We start from the raw sequence: 25656 nt of genomic DNA on the forward strand, positions 1-25656 counted from the left end.
AGGGATAAAATTCTAGCCTGAAGTAAACTTCCTATAATCCAGAGGTCTTATGGTCATCTTTACTAATATTAAATATTCATCCCAGATATACAGGTATTTAATGAAGTGAGTTTAATTCCCCAAGTACCTGGTGGGATTTACTCCACATCATTATTCTAGCCTGCATTACCAACCTAGTAACATAATCACTATGCTGTCATACTTGCAGAAGGCAGAGAGATGGAAGGGAAGGAGCCTGGAAGCCATCAAGGGAACATGTTAGAACATGTTGATTCTTTTCCTTCATTTGCTGCATCATTTGCAGCTGGGATTAGTCATGGTGATTGAAACAAGAACAAATTGCATTTTTGTCATAGTTGTAGCAGTTGCTACTGCGGAATAAAACAAGATGCTAGTCGGAGGATTGCCGAACAAGAACTGGTTTATTCTCCCGCCTTGCGCGGGCCCTTTAAGGGAGACTGTTCCCGCCCAATGAAACCGGCAATGACGTAAGTATTACGTCATCAAGACTTTCCCGCGCGGGGGTTCTCCCCGTCGCTCGGAAAGACGAGGCCCGCCGCCATCTTGGGCCTCGTCACTTTGACGCTGCGCGACCCGACTGCCGAGCCGGTTCGCTCGACTAAACGGTGAGTCGCCACATAGTTAAATATTTCAGAAATATTCCTGAACAACATTAACACTGAGTTAGGTTGAAATATATTGGCACAGACGATGAAAAGCTTGACTGAAGAAATGAATCTTAAGAAGCATCTTAAAGGAGAATGAGGAAGAAGTTTACAGAAAATATCCCAGAGCTTATGTCCTGTAGACATTGCCACCAAGACTTAAGTGATTAAAGGAAAGAACAAGAGACCAAGTGTGAAGGTTTGTTGGGCTTGAAGGAAGCAAGGATAAGGAAGTAAGGATGATTATTTTATTATTGAGGTTATAGTTGAATCAGGAGTCAGCGTAGGTCAGAAAGTACAGAAGTGACATATGAATAGTTCTCTTGTAAGTTCGATATCAACAATAGAATTTTGGGGAAAGATGGCAGACTGATCAAACAAAAACATTGGATTAGCCTTTTCAAGGGTTTGAAACAAAGCATGAATGAGAATGTCATCAGCAGGTGAGCGGGGCAGGAATGGAGTCAGCCAATGTTAGAGATGGAAATCAATGGTTTTCATGATGAAGTGAATATACGGTTAGATACTCATGTGGGAATGAGAGTGCTACAATCTGGGACAGTTGCAAGGAAAAGAGCGAGGTAGCTGGGAAACATAATTCCTAAAAGGGAACAGAACTTGTTGTCCTCGTATTTGAACAGTTCAGCATTCCTACTGCAGTAATCAGACACTTCTCATGCAAAGTTTGGAGTTAGCCACTACTGACGACAGATATCTGGTAGATAGAGAGAAAGGCAGAAAGTCTGTAGAAACTGTAAATACATATGACAAATGATTTAATTTCCTGAATACCAGGGCCAAAAGGAACACTGAGAATTTAAGGCATGCATTGCAGTTTGCAGTTTTCTGTTTGAGTGTTTAGAATGCCTAATACAGTAAGGAATGGTGGTACCAAAACATATGCAGTGGTATCCAATGGTGTGTTATCCCTTTCCACAATTTTCATTGACTTAAAGAACAGGGAATATGACCTGCTAAGACCCCCTTACGTAATTTAATTACCTAGCTTTATCATGTGACTGCTACCCTGCCCACAGACATGGTAGTGCTTATAAACACATATCCAAGCTCACACACATAGGGTCAGCCCACACCCATACAGCACCCACCTACCTGCTGACGCCCTGATCTACTGAACTCCTGCCTGATCTGATTGTCTCAATCCCTGACTACCAAACCCCTACTGGAAACCATCTTCCTGTCAATCAATTACACCAACCCACTTGACAGCCCCTACTACCAAATGTCTCCCCCACCCTATGACTCAAATTCTCCTGATGAATTCCAATCCCACTAACTACCAACTTCTTCCTTCTCACTACTGCTTACAAATCTGACCCAATCTTCCCACCAACTGCCTTTGAATCTCACGTCAACCCGGACGACAAATTAAAGCACTTTAACTGCTCATTGACTATCACTTCTCACCTGGACCCCTCGTACCTCAAACCCTGACTTTCCACTTTTCATCCACTCACCTCCCCTCCCTCAGTACTCCTGGTCACTTCTCTCCATGGATCTTTAGACCCTGGCATGGACCAAGACTTTTGTGATAGTATTTGTATTTGCCGGTGTAGAGCACACATGGGAAGGGCACTTGTGTGCTGATCCAATAAATCATAACACGTTGGACCTCCCTGTAGAATTGCCCAGTGGTGGGCACTCGAACACAAAACTCATTGTTCTGCTGTGAGTTGAAATGACTTACAGATATTTACAGACACCAAGCAATTTCTAGGTAACGCTTTTGTATGGCTGATATAATTTGCATAAAATTTACTGAATAGAAAAATATCTATTCATCTCAACGGATCTAAGCTGGTATTCATCATCCACTTGACTCTCCTCACCTACTACAGTTCCCCTAAGAGTATAGCCTTCCATTTCCTTCTATTTCTTTCCTCTATATGTAACAATCTTCCTCTTAAATGCATCAATTATTGGTAATGCGACGTTAAATAATTTGCACCTTATTTCACATGGGTTTGTTGTAGAAATCCACATAGACACACACACACACACACACACACACACACACACACACACACACACACACACACACACACACACACACACACACACACACAGACTTTTCAAACCCCAGCTCAAGTATACATCACACATTTTCAGGTAACAAACTCAGAGTCCTCCAATCTACATTCACAGAGTGTAAAGTGTATTGCACAGTCTCCAACAACTGAAAATTTACTCAATTTCTACCATCAGAATGAATTTCTTCTAAAGATCAGTAACACAATTACATGTACACTGTCATTTCAGTCAAAGCACTCAGTACTTAGATTGGCCAGTCTCACAGGTTTTATCTAGCAGATTATTTGCATTCCTGTGAAAGCTTCCCTTCTGTAAATGTTTTCTTACATTTCACATTGCATTAATCTTGAATAGCTTGCAATGCTGCAGTGTGTGAAATATGAAATATTAAAAGCATAATGCCAAGAGCTGGACTGAATAAATATTATATGAAACTAAATAATTCAGTAAATTTAATTTCCAGCCACAGTGGTTAATATGAAAATCCTACCTACTGAGTTGGCAACATAACAGAAGTATAAATGTTGTCTCCTCTTTTGCCTTAATGACTGACTCTATTTACTGAAACAATAGCCATGAAATTGAGCTCCATGGAGCCCACTGTTTGAGGGCTGTGGTTGCCAATTTGGCTGGAATATCAAGTGGAATGCATGTACTCACAAGTTGCCAGGTGCCATCTTCAGAAGAGTTATAGAATATGTTTTGCTTCTATGGTTTAGATGAATGAACATTGTGACATCAATCAATGTGCCATGCTGATTTAACATTAGCTTTGTCAAGTTGAACCTCTATAATCTAACTAACATCATGTGTTGAGTACAAATGGATAACTTAGTGTCTAACACAACATTGATCCCCTCCCCACTTCCACCAATATACATGTGCACATACTGTACATACACACATGTATACATACCCAGGTATGCACAACAAACCTACATTACTTAAGGAATCATCACTCAACGACCTTCCCCCTTCACCCATCACCTGCCAGCGTGTGCTCCTCCCCCTCCCCCTACCTTTTTTATTCTGGCTTCTGCTCTCTTCCTTTCCAGCCCTGATGAAGGGTCTCAGCCCAAAACGTTGACTCTTTATTTCCCTCCATAGATGCTGCCTGACCTGCTGATTTCCTCCAGCATTTTGTGTGTGTTGCTGCAGATTCCAGTATCTGCAGAATCTCTTGTGTCCCTGATATTTTACCAGGCTGATCATCACTGTGTATGGATATCAGCCTTCTTCTATCAAGTACCTAATCAAGATTGTTAACCAGGTTCACTAAAGCAGAACATGAATGTGGCCTTTTCCTGGAGTTAACATTTTGCTTACCTTTCCTTCTGCCCGTCTACTGACAATTCATGTCCAGTAATTCATAACATGTATATGCCATCTCCGACATCTACAGTGCGCAAACGTCATCTCCTGAGCTGGTGGCTCAAAGGGTCAGATGAGTGATGGGGCTCACTTGAATATTGCTCTCCAACCACTGAGCTGAGCTGCCTGTCCAGGTGGGAATTGATAGGAGAATGGTAAAAGCTTTGGGTCATGGTGAGGAGAGGGATGGGGGAGAGCGGCAGGGAAGTAAGGCATGCATTTTTTTCCCCAGCTGCTGTGTGTCAATCAGAAGAGGCTGTGAAATATTTTGGATGTGAGATGTGATGAAGGATATCAGTGTTATTTACCAGCGCCATCCAATGAAATTTGAATGACTTATAAATGTTTAGTGGTGAATGAGTGAGTGATTTTCTTGCATGCAAGACATGTGTTTTGCCCTTTAAGTGTTGCAAACCCTGGGCCCTCTGCATGATTATACACAGGCACCACACACTCATCGCAAATTTGTTTGAGAAATAGCAGCCTTACAGTGCAATATCCTGCTGTGGCGGGAGCTTTTAAAATTGCATTTCCCAACAGGGACCTAGACTTCATGTGTAGCAGAGCTACTTTGAGTCGGATTTGCACTCAGCTGGTGGGTAAGTGATAGATGTAGGCTTGACAAGTCTCAGAGACAGGCGTCAATATGAGTGATCATTTTGGGCAGAGAACTCCCCCCCCAAAGAGTAAAAAAGGAGTTACCTGTGAAATGAAAGACAAAAGGATCAATGATAAAGATTCCAAAGTTTGCTTTACAGGAACATCCCTCAACAGATTCTCAGATGGAGGTGGATTCTGTAACATACTGGCGGAGGGCTTCATTCTCTGTTTCATAATCTCGAGTTTTCCCCATCATTTCTGTTCTTAGGCAGTACCTCAAGATAAATGCTTCCATTCCAGTTCTGTGGGCTCTGAGACCGATGAAACTAATTCAGACTCTGCCATAGGTGAGGCTGGAGGTGCTGTGCAGGTCAGATTAACAGTTAGTTTGCGAGCTTGCTTATGCTGGGCTGCTATGTGCTCCCAATGAATAGACCCAGTATTTTGCTCCTTCTCTATTTTGAGTGGTCGTGGTCCCAGAATTCCCTGAGTCAGAGCAGATGATATACTTTCTTGAGGGTACTTTGAGAACATGCTTGAATCTTTTCCTCTGTCCAGCAAGTATTCCCTTCCCATGATGGAGATCAGAATGGATTGTCTGTTTGAGGAATCTAGTGCTGGAATACCAGAAACATGAGTTGACTGAGTATAATTAGAGCCTTTGTGTTGGATTCCTTGGTCTGCTGTAGGTAGTCCATGACTCAGAAGCAACCAGGAGGATAGCGATCACCGGTGCCTGGTAGACAATAAGTTTGAAGTCTTAATCTTCAAACACTCTTTTCCTCAGATGACCAAAACTTGTGCTGAACCACTGAAGTTATTCCACCCTGTAATATTGCAACAGTGATGATAATCATGTGTTGTAGATACATTAATGTCACTGTTCTATGCCCAGATCATCATAAGAGAAAAGAAGTGTGATGTTTCCAATTCTGATGAAAGGTCATCAACCTGAAACATGAAATTTGTTTTCCTCTTGGATACTACCTGACCTGCTGTGTATCTCCTGTATTTTCTCTTTAGCTCAGTTCGAATTTACTGTTGTACACTGCACACACACACACACACATACACACACACAGAGTTGTCACAAGATCACAAGATCACAAGATAAGGGAGCAGAAGCAGGCCATTCGGCCCATCGAGTCTGCTCCAAGGAAAAGGGAAAAAGAAATGGGGTGGGAAAAAAGAGAGAGAAAAAAAAACTATTCTAATCCCATTTGCCAGCCTTATCCCCATATCCCTTGATACCCTGACTATTTAGATATCTGTCTATCTCCTCCTTGAATACCCCCACTGATCTGGCCTCCACTGCTGTGCGTGGCAAGGAGTTCCACAATTTCACCACCCTCTGGGTAAAGAAACTTCTCCTCATCTCTGTCTTGAAACTGTACCCTCTAATTCTAAGATTGTGCCCTCTGGTCCTGGACACGCCCACCAAGGGAAACAGCCTAGCCACATCTACTCTATCCTTACCTGTCAACATTTTAAATGTCGCTACGAGGTCCCCTCTCATCCTTCTGTACTCCAGCGAGTACAGTCCAAGAGCCGACAAACGCTCATCATACTTAAGCCCTTTCATTCCTGGAATCATTCTCGTAAATCTCCTCTGAACCCTCTCCAACGTCAGCACATCCTTCCTAAGATGTGGGGCCCAAAACTGCGCACAGTATTCCAAATGAGGCCTCACTAGCGCCCCGTAGAGCCTCATCAACACGTCCTTACTTTTATACACTATACCTCTCGAGATGAATGCCAACATAGCATTCGCTTTCTTAACCACCGATCCAACCTGGTGGTTAACTTTTAAGGTATCTTGTACGAGTACCCCCAAGTCCCTTTGTACTACCGCACTATCAATCTTCTCTCCTTCTAGATAATAATCTACCCGCTTATTTCTACTTCCAAAGTGTACAACTGCACATTTCTCAACATTGAATCTCATCTGCCATTTCCTTGCCCATTCTCCTAAACTGTCTAGGTCCCTCTGCATTCTTTCTATTTCCTCTATGCTCCCTACTCCTCCACTTATCTTGGTGTCATCCGCAAACTTAGCCACACAACCATTTATTCCATCATCCAAATCATTGATGTACAAGGTAAAAAGGAGAGGCCCCAACACCGACCCTTGCGGCACACCACTAGTAACCGGTAACCAACCAGAACGAGATCCTTTTATTTCCACCCTTTGCTTCCTGCCAACCAGCCAATTCTCCACCCATTTTGCTACCCTGCCCATAATTCCATGACCTCTCATCTTATTAATCAGTCTCTTGTGAGGCACCTTATCGAAGGCCTTTTGAAAGTCTAAATACACAACATCTACCGCCTCTCCCTTATCCACCCTACCTGTGATTTCTTCAAAAAACTCCAATAGGTTGGTCTGACAGGACCTCCCCTTCACAAAACCATGTTGACTAGGTCCTATCTTGCCTTGCGCCTCTAGGTATTCGGTAACCTCCTCCTTGAGGATAGACTCCAATAATTTTCCCACCACTGACGTCAGACTAATAGGTCTGTAATTGCCTTTGTGCTGCCTCCCACCTTTCTTATACAACGGAACTACATTCGCTACCCTCCAGTCCTCCGGAACCATGCCAGAATCTATCGATTCCTGAAAAATAATCGCCAACGCCTCCGCTATCTCCACAGCCACCTCCTTCAGAACCCGGGGATGCACCTCATCCGGTCCGGGAGACTTATCAGCCTTAAGCCCCTTTAGTTTTCCAAGCACCTTCTCCCTATTAATCTCAATTGAACTCAGCTCCAATTCGTGAGACTCCTGACTAATGGGCACATTGCTTATGTCCTCCACGGTGAAGACCGATGCAAAATATTCATTCAATTCCCTTGCCATCTCACTATCATCCATTATAATACCTCCTGCACCGTTATCAATTGGTCCTATGTCAACCCGTGTCTCTCTTTTATTCCTTATGTATTTAAAAAAACTCTTAGAATCCTTCCGAATGTTGTCCGCCAGCTTCCTTTCGTAACTCATCTTTGCTTTCCTAATGACCTTCTTAGTTTCTCTCTGCAGATTTTTAAAATTGTTCCAATCTTCTGTTTTCCCACTAATTTTTGCTACTTTGTACGCCGCCCCTTTTGCTTTTATTTTATCCTTCACCTCCCTCGTTATCCACATCTGTGCCTTTTTTCCATTCAAAACCTTCTTTTTTCTTGGAATATATCTGTCCTGCATTGTCCTTATTTCCTGTAGAAATTTCTTCCATTTTTCCTCTGCCGTCCCTTCAGCTAACTTACTCCTCCAATCAATTTGGGCCAACTCATCTCTCATACCTTTGTAATTTCCCTTATTCCACTGAAATATCGATACACCAGTTATCAGCTTCTCCTTCTCAAACTTGAAACTAAACTCAATCATATTGTGATCACTTGTTCCCAGTGGTTCCTTTACCTTTAGTTCCCTAATCACCTCGGGTTCACTACACAGCACCCAATCCAAAACAGCCGATCCCCTGGTGGGCTCCTCAATAAGTTGCTCCAGAAAAACATCCCTTAGACATTCCACAAACTCACTCTCCTGAGTACTACCACCTTGCTGCATTTCCCAGTCCACCTTCATGTTAAAATCCCCCATAATTATCTTCACATTGTCACTCTGACATGCTTTTTCTATCTCAATCTGCAACTTATGGTCCACTTCCTGACTGCTGTTTGGGGGCCTATATATGACTGCTATTATTGTTCTTTTACCCTTGCTATTTCTCAGCTCCACCCATAAGGATTCCACCTCCTCTGACCCAATGTCCTTCCTTTCTATTGATTTTATATCGCTACTAACCATCATGGCCACACCTCCCCCTCTGCCTACCCTCCTATCCTTCCTATATACTGTATACCCCTTGACATTCAGTTCCCAATCACATCCATCATGAAGCCACGACTCAGTGATTGCAACGATGTCATATTTATTAACCTGTAGTTGTGCCACTAGGTCATCTACTTTATTCCTGATGCTACGTGCATTTAAATATAATATGTTTAGACTGGTATCTGCTATTGATTTTATTGTACCTCTATTGATCAGCAGATTATCCTGACTTTCTACCTGTCCATCCTTCTTACTATCTTCGCTACCTACTATCTTAGACATGTTCGTGTAGACCTCATCCCCTATCCTAACATTCGGTATCCGAACATCCTCATCCCCAATCCTAACATTCTGTATCCTAACATCCGGATTTGTTGTACTTCTATTATTCAGTAAATTATCCTGACTTATCACCTGCCTGTCATTCTTGCCATCCTCAATGGATTCGTTTCTATACACTTTCTCCCTCACCTTAGCATCTTGTAACCTAGCATCCTGGTTACCATCCCCCTGCCAGATCAGTTTAAACCCTCCCCTACAACTAAATTAAACATTCCCGCCAGGATATTGGACCCTTTGGAGTTTAGATGCAACCCATCCTTAGCAAATAGGTCTTGCCTCCCCCAAAAAAGGTCCCAGGTATCCAAGAATCTGAAGCCCTGCCCCTTGCACCAGTCACTCAGCCACGCATTTAACTGCCAGAGCTTTCTATTCTTCCTGTCATTGATACGCGACACGGGTAGTAGTCCTGAGATTACTACCCTTGAGGTCCTACTTTTCAACCTTCTCCCTAATGCCTTGTATTCCTCCTTCAGGACCTCTTCTCTTTTCCTACCTACATCATTGGTACCTACATGTACCAAGATTTCTGGCTGCTCACCCTCCCCCCTCAGAATATTCTCGACACGGTCTGTGATATCCCGTACCCTGGCACCAGGGAGGCAACACACCATCCGAGACTCATTATCGCTATCGCAGAATCTCCTATCCGTACCCCTTACTATCGAATCCCCAATAATCACTGCATGTCTCTTCCTCTGCTGGACCACAGTATCAGACACGGTGCCAAGGTCCTGGCTGCTGAGGTCTTCCTCTATGAAGTCATCCTCTCCAACCGAATCTAAAATGAGATAAGAAATAGGAACAGGAGAAGGCCATTCAAACCCTTATGCTGCTCTGTTAATGGTCAATTTCAACTCCCACACTTATTATGGCAGTGCATAAAATGTTGCACTCTGCAATATTAGTTTGTACTTTTCATTAATGTTACGGAACATTATGCATTGGTTTTGCAAAGCAATGTGAGATGGAATGCCACATGGTATAATTAATTGATAAATCACATATACGAGTGGTAACTTTAATCAATAGAAGTAAAAAGTTACTTTGCTTGATTCATGCGATAAACAAGTGTAATTGTATCACCAGACTCTAAAGCACACATTATTCCTTCTTCACAGGTATCTGTCTGCAAACTGATTTACAAAAGTTTCTGCTGTAAACACTGAAATGTGTTATCAATAACCTTGCATGGTGGAATCTGTAATATTTTCTTCAGAGTTCACTTTGTTTTCAACATGTCGACTGAATCACTCCTGAGTCATCATTATATTTAGAATTTTTTAATTTAATATTTGCTCAAATGGAAAAAATAATCACATTGCGTTCTGCTAACTTATAGAAGCTCAGTCATAGCTGCATCCAGGGAAAGCTAGTGAGAGAAAAGAATGCAAGATGTGCAGATGGAACTAGAAGAAGGGTAGGAGAGAGTGAGGGTGGACCTTAAATTGTCAGTGTCTGTGTTGTAAATATAATGTCACACAAGGTATGCAGAAGGATTACTGGGGAAAAGTTGATAAAACAAGGATCTCCCTACACATTCATTAATGTTATGATGCATTCCATCAGAACAATACAATTGGAATTCAGAACACTTGAACATAAGAGACAAAAGCTAGAGCAAGCTCTAGAGCTTCCCAAGCCTGTTCCACCATTCAGTAAGGAAAGGTCTGCTCCCCTCCTCTGCTCAAAAATGTATTGATCTCAACTCTGCATGAGTTCAATGACTGAGTTTTCACAACCCTCTGGGCAGAAAATTCCAAAGATTTAAAAAACTTCATTCTTTAACTTTCTCCACAATGTAACAGTTTAACAGTTTAACAATGTAACATTTAATTACTCACATTCAAAAGGACTTCATATTGCTATATTTTCTCTACGCTTTTGTTCTTGTGATGTTGCATTCTAGTAAGTCAGTGTTTGTCATGCTTCTCTCTTGTATCCATAGGGGCTTTACTTTCTTCCAACCACTTTCAGGTGTGAAGGAGTTGATAACTTGCCAGAGGCAGGGCTGCTAATGCTGTGGATCAGTCTGTCCAGGGTGAGTTTGAAGAGGATGTAGTTTGGAGGCTTTGGTTGCTCATCTTAAATTCTGTGAGCTAACCTTTCTATAGCACCAAAAGAATTTGTGTTAAAGCCACGCTGCCTGGAGGGCACAGGTCTGCATTTGAAGGTCCAATGCATCAGTTGCAATAGCATGGCCTTTGCCCAGGTTGAGTGCAGAATGATTCTTCCTCCAATAGTTCCAACACTGCGGAGCTGATAGAGGAAATCAGTAAAGTTATTGATCACAGGATGTAGGGTTGGGGAAAGAGGTGTCATGTAGTCAGAGTGTCATAGAGAGATACAGCACAGAAACAGGTTCTTTAGTCCATTGAGACTGCACTGACCATCAAGCAACCATTTTTACACTAATCCTAATCTATTTTCTTCTCCACTCAATTCCTCCCTAGATTCTACCACTCACCTACATGCTAGAAGCAATTTACAGTGGTCAATTAACCTACCAACCTGCACATTTTTCAAACGTAGGAGGACACTTGAGCACCTGGAGGAAACCCACACAGTCACAGGGAGAACATGCAAGCTCCCTACTGAGTACTGTTGGATTCGACTGTAAAGTCTTTTTAACATGTATAGTGTTTAATACACCTCAAGTAGCTGCACAAGGAATGGCCGCTTCCTAGCTTATTGGCTTGTCCATCAGGTGAATATGTGTCTTCTCATTGGTTGGCTTGGCCACACGTATCTAATAGGTTTTCTGACTGGACTATTGTCAGCTAAGGAGTACCTCTTATCTCAGGTATAAAAGGTGTCACTTTTTGTTAATCACTCTCTTGCTTATCTCTCTCTCTTGCCTCTATCTTTCTCTCTTGCTTCTCTCTCTTGCTTCTCTCTCTCCCTTGCCTCTATCTCTCTCTTGCTTATCTTGCCTCTATCGTTCTCTTGTTCTCTTCCCTGGCCCTAGCTCATCTTTAGCTCTTTTTGTCTCGGCTCATGTCCTAGTAATAAAGCTAGTGCCATGTCCTCTGTGACTTTTCCAATCTTAAAAATGTATTGACGTAAGAAAGTCAATTCGTAGTGAGAGGGAGTGCAGACCATGACTGAAGACATACAGAGATTAGGTCAGTAGCAAGACAGGGATATGGAAGGTGCAGGGCAAATGAGTGTGTCCACAGGTAGGCTGAGGTGAAGGAAAAAAATAAAATTAAGCATGGGGCAGTATTAGGAGGCCTTGTTCTGATGAATGGCTGAAACAACACACAGACATTGAATTTGAAGTTTATAAGCCACTGTATGGCTGTTTTTTGTCAAGCACATGCCAAATAAATATATTTATGTATGCCACCATGAGGTGTTTGAATTTAAAATCCCTAAACTGTATTACTACACAATAAATCTACAAATAGAAAAACATCGTCAGGTCAGAAGCAATGAGGCAGGGAGCAAACAAATTCTTTTGGCCAATAAACCACATTTATTGCTTTCAGCATCAATATTGGGCAGTGAGGTACCATGTCTTTCCTTTGCATCCCAGTAAATGTTGCTGAGAGCTGTGATGGAGGGAAAAGTCTGGCCAAAGGTTGTTCCCCACTCTGCCATGACTTCATTCAGAGCCATCAAACCATCAGCTGCATGTCAGAGAATCAAAGCACAGGGACAGACCATTTTGGTCCACCTTGTCCATGCCAAGGTTGATCCCATTTGCCCACATTAGGCCTGTATCTTTCCATGCCTTTGCTAAGTACCTGTCCAAATGCTTTTTGAACTTTGCGATTGTATCTGCCTCCTCCACCTCCTTAGGCAGCTTGTTTCAGATATTCACAACTGCTCAGATCTCCTTCAAGCTTCTTCCCTCTCATCTTAAGCCTATGTTGTCTAGTTCCAGAACTCCACTGCCCTGGGTAAAAGACTCTGACTATCTATCTTCATAATTTGACCCTCATAATTTTACAAATATCTATTATGTCACTCCTCAGCCACCAATGTTCCAGCGAGAATAAACCATGCTGAGCCAATCTCTCCTTATAACCACAGACCTCCATTCCAGGAAATTTACTGGTGAGTCTCTTCTGTAGTGTCTCTATTGCTACCACATCCTTCCTGTATTGTGACGACCAGAACTTTACACAATACTTTAAATGCAATCTAACCAACGTATTGTAAAACTGCAATACGATGTCCTAACTCTTGTGTACATGAAGGCAAACATACCAAGTGCATTTTTCACTGCTCTATTCACCTGTGTCACCACTTTCAGGGAGCTATTGAGTTGCACCCTAAAGTCCCTCTGTACATCAAAGCTCCTTAGGTTCTGCCATTTCTTCTATATGTCCCAACAGAATTTAACTTCCCAAAGTGCATTACTTCAACCTTGTCTGGATTAAGTTCTATCTGTTACCACTGCCCCCAACTTTCCAGTTGATCTATGCCCCACTGTATCCTTAGACAATCTCTTCACTGTCTACAACTTCACCAATTTTTCTGTCGTCTGCAAACTTACTAATCAGACAACCTACCTACTCATCAAAGTCATCTAAATATATTACAAACAACAAAGGTCCCAGTGCTGATCCCTGTGGTACACCACTTGTTATAGTCTTCCAGTCAGTAAAACACCTACCAGTACCACAATCTGCCTCATGTCACCAAGCCAATTTTGGATCTGGTTTGCCAACACACCTCGGATCCCTTGTGCCTTAACCTTCTGGATCAGCCTACCATGCGGGACTTTGTCAAAAACCTCAGTGTAGAATCCGTGTATAATCAGAATCAGAATCAGGTTATTATCACTGACATATGTTGTGAAATTTGTTGTTTTGTGGCAGGAGTACAGTGCAAGACATTAAAATTACTGTAAGTTACAAAAATAAACAAATAGTGCAAAAGAAGAATAACAAGGCGGTATTCATGGGTTCATGGACCATTCAGAAATCTGAAGGCGGAGGGGAAGAAGCTGTTCCTGAAACATTGAGTGTGGATCTTCAGGCTCCTGTACCTGCTCCCCAATGGTAGTAATGTGAAGAGGGCATGTCCCGGATGCTGAGGGTCCTTAGTGATGGATGTTACTTTCTTGAGGCACAACCTCTTAGAGATTTCCTTGATGGTGGGGAGGGTTGTGCCCGTGGTAGAGCTGGCTGAGTCTACAACACTCTGCAGCCTCTTTTGTTTCTGCAAATTGGAGTCTCCATACCAGGCAGTGATGCATCCAGTCAGGATGCTCTCCACCACACATCTGTAGAAATTTGCAAGAGTCTTTGGTGACATACCAAATCTCCTCAAGCTCCTTATGAAGTGGAGCTGCTGGCATACCTTCTTCGGTAGATCCTCTGGGATGTTGACTCCCAGGAACTTGAAGCTGCTTACCCTTTCCACAACTAACCCCTCAATGAAGACTGTAAACCATGCAAAGAAGACTGTAAAACCAATGAATAATGGAAACCACATCTACTCAACTACTTTCATCAAATCACTTAATTATCTCTTCGAGAAACTCAATCAGGAACTCAACTCAGTCCTGGATTAATAATCAGAATGAAAATAACACTTTCTTGATTGAAAAAATAAGTTGGCAATGTTGTTTCAAGAAGTTTTTCTTTGCTTTTTACATCCATTGCAGTCATGAAAATGAATAACAGCTTTCTCAAGCTATAACTGCCTCTTCATTCATCTCCAGCCGAGAGTCCATGGTCATCATAATTGTGGTAACCCATGTCTATCTCCAGCTTATAGTCAGCTCCAACCCTATTCCTCAAATTTACCTCATGGCAACTCCAAGCAAGGCTGTGGCAGTTGACACCACATAAGTTGAGTTGGCCACTTACCCCTTTTAGTGGTATAAACAGAAGTGGAAGAGAAAAAATGTTTTATCGGGGAGGGATATATAGCCACCAATTAAGAAACCTGCAACTTCACTATGAGAAGCAAGAGTTGTCATCTGGTTACCTCTTTTAAATGTTAACAATGGGTTTTGGCATTAAAAATACCAATGTAGTTGTTGGGGCATGGAATGCTCTGCCTGGGGCGGTGGTGGAGGCAGGTACATTGGACAAATTCAAGAGCTTGCTAGATAAGAATATGGAGGAATTTAAAATAGAGAGATATTTGGGAGGAAGGGGTTAGATAATCTTAGGCGAGGTTTAAAGGTCGGCACAACATTGTGGGCCGAAGGGCCTGTATTGTGCTGTACTGTTCTATGATTCTATGATATGTAAGTGTTACACATGATTCATTACACGAGTACCGAAACTGCACTGAAAAAGAGACAGTTTTTATCTATCAAAATCATAATTACTAAATGTTTATATTGGTATAGGAGTTTTGTTAGCTTCATTGAGAAGTGGCATTTAAAAATTTAGCCATCAGCATTTCAGCTGGTTTTGCAATTACAAGTAAAATTTATGTTCAGAACTCAGCTGATTGTAGTCAAAGATGGACGCATATTGTGACGTTATTGGTCTGTGATGATACACAAGTAGGATCAACTTGGTTTCAGTTCAGGATTTTGAAGGAACTTAGCATCTTATATAAATTACAGTGTCATATTCTGCAGTTCTGAAAGTGTTTGACTTGAATGCCATGATTCACATACAGCAGGTGTTATGCATATTTTTAATTCAAAGAGGTGAGTATAAGGAGAGATGTTTTCACACCTACCAATAGCTGGAACATTTCAACTTTGAATGATTACAGTCCTGATGATATGTCTCAGGTAGTCAGCTCCAGGAACATAACCCCAGAGACTGACTTCAGTGCAGCAAATGTTTCAATGATCTTACAAGGGTAAGAAAAGAAAGACTTGCTTTTATGCAACAATTTTCAGACAATGAAGTACCTGCAGAAGTGTAATCACTGTAATAATGCAGGAAAAATAACAGGCAAAGTTGTATTTCACAAATTCTTGGAATCAGTAACATGATAATCTATTTTGGGGATGTTGAATGACAGAAGATATTCACCAGAACACTAGAGATAACACCTTGTTCGTCCTCAAATTTGCATGACAAGATCATTTACATCCACTTGTAAGAGCAAATACAGGTTGAGATGTTCAGGATTTAATATTTTCAAAAGTGCAATCTCATACAGAAGGAGCCCAGTACTACACTGGAGTGATAGCCTAAATATGCTTAATTATCTGGAGAGAGAATTTTGTGACTCACAGCTGGAGTGACCAGCTGAGCTATAACCAACACAATGATTCAGAGTATGAATAATGTGAAAACATGACTCAGGTACAACAGTTCTTGCATGCATTTTAATTGAAAGCGTTTAGAGCAAGTAAGTAAGTTGTGTTTTCTGCTATGGCAAGGTGAGGATGCTTTCAATTTCTCCTTCTATACCCAATGAAAACCTGGCAACAATCTGTATCCTGTTCCCAGAACAATTATTCCCATCACATCTTTCACCACGCTGTACTTTATCATTTTCACTCTGGACATCTGTTCAACTCCTACTTAAGCAAAACATTGCAGATGCAGGCTAAGTGTTCTTGAACCAACCTGCACAACCCTAATCCTTCCTCAGCAACGGAACACCAAGGACCACCTCTTGCACTACCATGGACTTGTCTCTGATTTTAGCTTTTCTTGCAGTAATGTCTTGTTTAGCACACTTTTTTTCCCCACTATCTTGTATAATTTATGTATAACATGGTCTATGTGTGTTGTCTGAATCTACATACCTATGATGCTGCTGCAAGCAGGTTTTTCATTGTTCCTGTACTTTATCATACTGGTGTGTACAACAAAAACTCAAAAAACTTGACTTGAAGTGGTTTCTATGGAGGGAAAAAGAGTTAATAATGCAAGTTGCTGGATTTGACATAAAGCGTTTACTCTCTCTCCACACAGGCTGCTTAGCATGCCAAGAATTTCCAGTACTTTCTGTTTTATTATCTCAGCTTTTGCTTGTTGCAGTGACAGCAGTCAAAAATAGCATTGTGTTCACATGCAGCTATTCCAAAATAAAAATACTTAAAATAGGAATCTACCTTCACAAGCTTTACTCAAACTGCTGCAACCCAGAGCCAGGCTTTGCCTTGAATGGACCAGAAAGTGAGAGGGACAACTTTTCCTGGATACATTAGGATGTGGATTCAAGGTGAAATATCAGTCTAACCCTCTTTTAGCATAAAATGCCACCTTGATAAAGGAGTTGAAGCATAAGCTAAGAAAGATGCCCCAAGCAGCATTTAATTGATACTTAAATGCCTTCCTGTGCTCATTAATGAGGCTGCATGCAAACATGAGGGCCAGTGTTTTTCAATGATATCTTGTATTTCATAGCATCTTATGACATAGAAAGACGCCATTCTGTCCATCCATGCAGACTCTCAGAGTAATCCCATCAATCCCTTCACAACACATTTCCCTATAACCTATTCTCTCACAAATGCCCATTGCCAGCCCCCCTCCCTTATTTTCCCAGCCGACACACCAGGGGTAAAATTTACAGTTGCCAAATAACCTACAAGCCAGCAACTTTTTGGGATGTGGGAGGAACTGAGAGCAACCAGGGAAAACCCAAGCAGTAACTGCAAGAACTTTTAAATGTCACACACACAGTACCAGAGGTCAGAATTGAACCCCAATCACTGGAGATGTGAAACAGCTGTGTTACCTGCAACACCACTGAGCCTTGCCTTACTGTGACCAACGTTTTGCCCGTAAACAATCCCTAGTCATTGTGAATTCTGTGTAGTATTTTCACCTTTTCTTCTCACCTGTGGCAAGAAGTTTGAATGGAGCTTTTAAAACAGCATTGGAGACTCTGACACACTTTGTCAACACTCTAGTCCTGAAGAAGAGTCTCGACCCAAAACATTGACTGTCATTTCCCTCTATAGATGCTGCATGACCTGCTGAGTTCTCCAATATTTTGTGTGTTGCTCCAGATTTCCAGTATCTTCAGTCTCCCTTGTGTCTCTGTGTTAACACTCTTACTGACGCTTATTCCAAGAGAAACTCACAAAATGCTGGAGGAACTCAAAGGGTCAGGCAGCATCTATGGAGGGAAATGGACAGCCGACTTTTCGGGTTGAAACTTTTCTTCAGGACTGGCTGTTTTGAAGAAGGGTCTCAAGCCGAAGCATCAGCTGTCCATTTGTCATGAAAAATGGGTTGATTTAAATATCTAAATCCCTTGCAGCCTTTATTTTCATGTTGCATTTTGAACTCCAGTAGGTTTCCTAGGTTTTGAGAAACCCAGCAGAGTAATAGATACAGGAGGAGATACAAGATTGACAAACTACTGAATAATTAAAACCAAGAGTGCCAGAAATACTCAACAGATGAGGCAGCATCTGTGGAGAAAGAAACAGAGTTTACTTTTTCAAGCACCCAGTAATAACATTTCCTTCCTATTTTGATCTTCCCCGTAAACCCACCCTGCTGTCATCTCTTTCTGGTTATTATTGGGTCCATCAGTTATAATCAGACTGACTATAGCCTCCATCAACTCTCACTCCATCAAACATATCAGGCCCTCTATACTAACATCCACTTTCTCAGCTTTCATTAGATGGACTGTGTCATTTTCCCATGAATATCAAATCTCCTGCAAACCTGACAACCTGCAGCTTTTAACAACCACCATTTACTGCTGCAAACCATTGAGTTGAATATCATCAGACTCTTCCTGACTTCCCTCACATCCATGCCCAAGACCACATCTACTTATTCCTTCCATTGTCAAACACCCACCTGGATAAGGTGGGTTTTTAATCAAACCCTCAACACTTCTATGTTCAAGATATTATGTACATGTACTCCTTTACCTTGTTATACTCCAATCATTCACAACTAATATTAACCACCAAAAATGACCAGCATTCAAAGTTTACTTACATTTTTGTGGCAGATGGGTTTATTTTGCTCTAACATAGGGGCAGAACATTTACATGAAAGACAGAAGAGTTTTCTCCAGCACTCTGTGTGCTTCGTCCAGGGCTGTGGTGTAACAAGGTGACATTTAACCCACCTGATCATTTTTCATTATACAACCTTTGAAAAGTTAGTTCTTAATCAATAGAGCTAAATGGAAAACAATGGCAGCTGTTCCAAAATTGAAGACAATGAAAGTGGAGCACCATGAAGAGTAAATGGTACATACCAACGTTTTACTCCATACACTTTCCAACTGTTCTTACTAGAGATCTACTCAGATATAAAATTAAAACATAACCCAAACACAATCTGAATACATGGATGTGATTTTGTTTTATTCCTAATGCTGACCACAAACAAAGGTCAGGCTCCCTCAGACTTGGTCAGATAGTCAGACAACTCTATGGTGAAGCCATACATTGAGAAATAAGAACTGTTTCTTATGCCACCTGGGCTTGTTAGGCTATTCATGGGCAGTCAGTCCTATCATGTCCTATGTTACTGAGTCTTAGTGTATTTATTCATTAAGAGCTGAACTGATCCAATTTGATCCAAGCTTGAGGATTATTATTTTGTTGATTCCCAACCTGAGCCTGAGAGATATGGTGGATTGCTAATTGGGCTGAAGATCAAAACTGCTATTTTACTTTTAATAGCTTGAAATAGGTCTGAGCAGTATTACATTATTTATATAATGTTCATCATTAAAGGTTTCCATTTGCATGTTTTTCAAAATGTGCCTATGTTTCAAGGTCAAGGGAAGATAAATACAAAATCCTGATGGACCATTATTCATCAATACCCATTGGAACTTAATGCGGAGTGCTCTACTGAGTTCTGGTCACAGTTTTACAAGAGAGGTGTCATTACACTGGAAAGGACACTGAAAAGATTCTTCTGGGACTGGAGAATTGAAGCTTTTAAGGAAAGTTATATGAGTTAGAGCTGTTTTCTTAAGAACATTGGAGACCGAGGTCAGAGTTAATTAGGGTGTATAAAATTCCGAGGGACAGAATAAATAGAAGGACCTAATTCCCTTAGCAGAAAACTCAAAGCCAGGGAGCACAGATTTAAAGTAATCGATAGAATGATTTGAGGTGATATGAGGAAAATAATTTTTACCCAGAGGATGCTAGTTTTATAAAGAAGAATGTAGAACAATACAGCACAGGAACAGGCCCTTCAGCCCACATTGTCTGCAGTGACCATGATGCCAATCTAAACTAATCCCATCTGCCTGCATTGTCCATGTTCCTCTATTTTCTGTCTGTTCATGTGTCTGTCTAAATGCTTCTTAAGTGTTCTATTGCAACACACATGAAATGTTTATCAGGAACTCACATCCTGAAAAGGTTGCAGAGGCAGAATCCCTCCTCACATTTAAACATTCATTAGATGTCTATGTGAAGAGCTGTGACCTAAAGGGCTACAAACCCATTGTTGGAAGATAGGATTAGCTCAAGAGCTTTTCTTTGAACAGTGTAGGCCAATAAACTGATAGGACTCTTTCTGTGCTGTGTACTTTCAATGACTGTATGATATTGAATGAGAAAGGGATTTATTTTTACAGTCAAACTCACAGAGATTGTATATGAATAATGGTCACTTGGGAAAGATTAGGAGTCCCCATCAGCTCTGGAAGTGTAGCCTATTGAGACCCACTGCCTTAAAGATAAGTAGAAAGGGAACTGACAGGGAGAAAAGTAAAAACACAGTGTAGATGAGGCATGCACACCAGTCCGTTTCAACCGTTGATCTACTGTACTGTTGCATAAATTACTAACACCAGTGAACAATTGTTTAAATTGTCCCAAGACAAAGATGGATGGCCTGTAAGCTAATTAATGATTCATGCTGGAAAATGTTCATGTGTGAGCAATGTGAAAGTGCTGGGTTCAGATACTCCCAGGAATCGTTCTCTGAACTCACACGTGAATACTGGAACTTGGCCAAGGCAGTTAAAGGCAACCTGTGCCTGTGGAACCATCAGTCAGCATGGAGCACCATCTTCATGAAAGGACAGGAGTAAAAAAGTCTGCCAAAACCAATTTCAGTTAGTAACCTTGGAGCTGCCAGCAGGAGTAAACTTTCACCCAGTCTGTCTGTGTTGGATTCAACGCAGATTATGAGACTGGAAGGACATTATGACAACACCTTTTCTGTTTTCTTCTTGTGGAAAAGGCAGAAATATGAATCTTATTCATTTATAATTCTGCTACAACAGAAAACAAATGAAAACCTCCCTGGGTTCTTCAAACCTATGTTGACTCTTCAGTCTGTGTGAATAATCATGACAGAATTCTCCCACTTGAAGTAATCCCCACACCCCCACACCCATCCTCAACCATACCTCTTCTTCTCTTCCCTTTCCTAGCCTAGCTCTCTTTTATATTCCCCCTTTCTTCTCCTCCTTACCTTTTACCCATCCTCCGGTGGATCTGCTCTCCCCTCCCCTCCTCCCCCGCACCTGCCTATCACTATCTCCTACCTGCATCTCCTACCTATCACTACTTTGTGGCCACCCTGTCTCCCCTCTTTTGTCCACCTATCACTGCTATATATTGGGCTTCCCCTTTTCCTATCTTCAGACCTGAAGAAGGGTCCTGACTCAAAATGTTGACTGCCTGCTTTTCTCCACGGATGCTGCCTGGCCTGCTGAGTTCCTCCAGCGTCATAGTGTTTTTCATCTAGATTCCAGCATCTGTAGTCCTTTGTTTCTCACAGAAAACAAAATCTGTATAGTCACAGATTCTAAAACGTGAAGGCCTGTTCAGTTCCTACATTCAGATTTATGAAATCAGCAGCAGTCCACCTCATTAAAATGAATGGGACAAACAAACTGACAGCAAAATACTCCAATATATGCTTCGTAATTAAAGCTTCAACTTTCATTTTATCCAGTGTCTCATGTGTTGTGTGGAAGTGTGGGTTCAGGGTTATTGACAAATTAAAAGGCAAAATGAAAAACATCCTTTGCAAAAAGCAAATTCAAAGCCATTGACTACTTATGAACTAAATCCACAGTCTAGAATATGAGAATGCATAATGATGGCTGAGAATAATTGTTAACTCTATAGGTGGATGAAATTTTAATGAAATCACACGTCATTCCTCTGACTGCTTTTTGAATATAGACATAAAGGAATTTAAAATAAACACCATGTATAATTAAAAGCAAAATAACTGAAGACTGGAAATCTAAACTAAAATCAGGATATGCTTAAAAAATACTCAACAGGTCAGGATGCATCTGTGGAGAGAGAACCAGAGGTAACATTTTGATGAAATGTTAATGCCATTCCATTTTCCACAGATGTTTTTTGAACTGCTGAGTATTTCCAGAATATTCTGCTTCTTATTTGATGGATAATTGTGCCTTTGCTGAAATTACAAAGAATCCCATGCAAATGTTCATGGTATTCATCACTAACAGTTGGTTCCATTACATAAAGTTGAGATGAATTGGGTATTTTCTTCTTCTCAGCAAGCTATGATCTGACTGCTGCCCCCAAATTCCATTTTCTCATATAGACTACCTTATGGGTTGTCCCAGGGACCTCGAGCACAGAACATTGAAATAGAATAGTACAGCACAGAACAGGCCCTTCAGCCCACAATGTTGTGCTGACATAGCTATTCCCTCCTACCTACAGACTGCCCATATCCCTCTATTTTTCTATCATTCATGTGCCCATCCAAACCCCTCTTAAAAGCCCCCATTGAATTTGCCTTCACCACCCTATCAGGCAACACATTCCAGGCATCCACCACTCTATCAGTAAAAAACTTACCCCTCATGTCTGTTCTCAACCTACCCCCTCTCACTTTAAATTCATGCCCTCTGGTATTGGATCACTCAATAATGGGAAAAAGATATTGCTTGTCCACCCTATACATGTCCCTCATAATTTTATACACTTCCAACAGATCACCCCTCAGTTTCTGCCGCTCTAGAGAAAAGAGCCCAAGTTTGTCCAGCCTCTCCTGATAGCACATGCCCTCTAATCCAGGAAGCATCCTAATAAACCTCCTCTGCACCCTCTCTAAAGCCTCAGCATCCTTCCTGTAGTGAGGTGACCAGAATTGCCTGCAATACTCTGAATGTGGTCTAACCAGAGTTCTATAGAGACATCTGAACCACATTGTGGAAACCTGTCACAGTTAGCTTAGAAAGCAGCTACAAAACTCTTAAAGAGACAGAAGCAAATGCAAGAACTCTCATCAACATTTATTGGAATCCAGTGTCATTTGAATTCAAATCGTTCACCCAAATTTAGGATCAGACAGCTTTATGCATGGGTCTGTTTCCACGGAAAGCCAGCTGGATAACTTGAAATATAATGTTTCATTAATCAAGCTTAAATCCAGGCATTGAGCCTTGGGAACATCAGAGAGTCATTCCTGTATTCCAGTCCAAACATGCGTGCTTTCCAACAAGGATTGATAATGACTTCTCAGAGCATGCACATTTACCTGAGAGGCAATTCTGTCCAAATTTGCACCTGCTATCAGACTTTCTGCCCTTAATTAGAAGGAAATAATCTATATTTATCCAAAAATATTTCCAAATCCATTCCATCTGATTTGTCACAGGATAATCCGAAAGTAAGTGGCATCTCAGCTTAATATCTCTGTTGTAAGATCTATGGTGTAGCATTGTCTCAGAACTGCACTGAGATTTCTGCCTGGATTATTTGCTTACCTCTCTGGGCTTGAACACACAGAATTCTAACTGAGCCACGAGACATACCACCGAGTCAAGGCTATCAACAGACCCATCATTTGGCGAATTTAATCTACTAACAGCTGCCTTGGGAGTGCTGCACCATGAATGAGGAATTTAATTTTCTTAGCCCTGGTCATAATGTTATTAAAACCTGATGAGATGCTCAAAGGTCAGTGCCTCAAATCTCTGCTGCTGAGCAAGAGATTGCAGTAATAGCAACACTTTGGCCATTGATTGCCTTAGGCTACCCTGTTTCATTTTCACCGGTTTACCATCCCATAAGACCACAATCTACTGAAACCTGAAAACCATATCCCCATAAGCAAGAGCTAGTGATATATAGATGTTTACCCAATGGGATAATTTGAATTAAGAAGAAACTTCGGCTATCAGGCAACCAGAAGAATACTCCCATGTATAGAGCATGAGCTACCCAAACAAAAACACCTAGAAAACCTTCAGGGTTGAATATGTAACCTGGATAAGTGATTTTACAATGCCAATACCTCACAAGCACATTCCTCCCCACCATCAGTAGTATCCACATGAGGTGCTACCTCAAGAAGGCAACATCTATCATCAAAGATCCCCACCATCCAGGTCATGCCATCTCTTCACAGCTACCATCGGGCAGGAAGTACAGAAGCCTGAAATCCAACACCACCTGGTTCAAGGAGAGCTACTTCCCTTCAGCTATTTTGTTCTTGAACCAACCTGCACACCTTAATCATGACCTCAGTATATCAACACTATGACTACTTTGCACTACAGTGAATTTTGTTTGTTTTTGCCCAATTTGTGTTCTTCCTTGTAAATTGTGAATAATTTATGGTTAATTTTATATTCTTGTGAACGTCATGTATCTGAAGCTATGTGCCTGTGATGCTGCTGCAAGGAAGTTCTTCATTCCACCTATGCATACATGTACTTGTGCATATGACAATAAGCTTTACTTTGACTTTATGATTAAAATTAACAAGATATAAAACACATGCTTGAAACAAAGCTAGAAATGCCTAAGTGTTGCGTCTTTCTAACAAGCATGATGCTGTTCATCCTCCAGTCCTTTATGTAAGTGCTTAAGTGCTTCCTTCCACACTTACTAACATTCTCTGAAGATAGACTCAGGACAGAAATTATACATTCTGTCACAGGGAGGAAGAAGATCAGTAAATTAACATGTTGTCTCTGGGTGACTAATTCTAATGTAGCATGGGGATTAATCATAACTTCAAGCCACACAGCTATAGTTAAATCTGTAACGCAGGGAATTCTTTGAAAATTCATTTAAAAGTTTATTATACGTCAACAGTGAAGTTGTGCATAAATTCCAAGCAGAACAATGATACCTCAGCTCTATCATAATAAATGTATCCATTTTGTGTGCAAGACTTATAAATTAGTACTAATTGAATAAAAAACAAACAGTAATTATACAGTGTTGATTCATTTCAAAATTGTGAACTATATCATAATTTACCCAGTTGAACACATTCCTTATTTAAATATCACTTACTACAATTAGGGAGTGATTATACCTAGACGGTCTGTATTTGGTCTCTGTTTAGACTTCCAAATCTGTAATAATGGTGGTGATGTCCAATGGTTGACAGACCTTTTCAATAAACAGTTATCAAGAGCTACTTAGGAAGATCATCCAATGAGCAATGCAATGCTAAAGTGTACATTCCCATATTAATATTATATTAAAATAATAAATTATTAATGAGATACTTTCAGTTAACCTTGACTTTGGTGAGTCATTTATGCATCATTTCAATAGCCACACTAAATGAGCTTTAATTATTTAATCTTCTGCAACTACTGTATTAAGTAACATTTGGATTAAGAAAATCAAAGTTATTTAACTAACAGAAAACCAATAAAACTAAATAAAGATAAAATAAAAGCAGTCACTTTATTTTGTTTCTCTGATGGGTCTGTATCTTTGCTTGTTCACGACATCCCATGAAGTACTTCTGATATTGGATTAAGGCCACAGGTATGAAGGAAACAAATTAACTCCATTTCTCTGAAGCAGATGGATTTTTTTTTAATTGACTGAAGACTGCAGCTGATTAAAGGCAAATCTTTGTGTGAAGCACCTTCCACATATTTTGTTGCAAATCGTCAAGAAAATTTAATTTATGCAAGATATATGATAGATCTAAATCCTCACAT

This window comes from Pristis pectinata, chromosome 11 (assembly GCF_009764475.1).
Source record: "Pristis pectinata isolate sPriPec2 chromosome 11, sPriPec2.1.pri, whole genome shotgun sequence".
Classification (NCBI taxonomy): Eukaryota; Metazoa; Chordata; class Chondrichthyes; order Rhinopristiformes; family Pristidae; genus Pristis; species Pristis pectinata.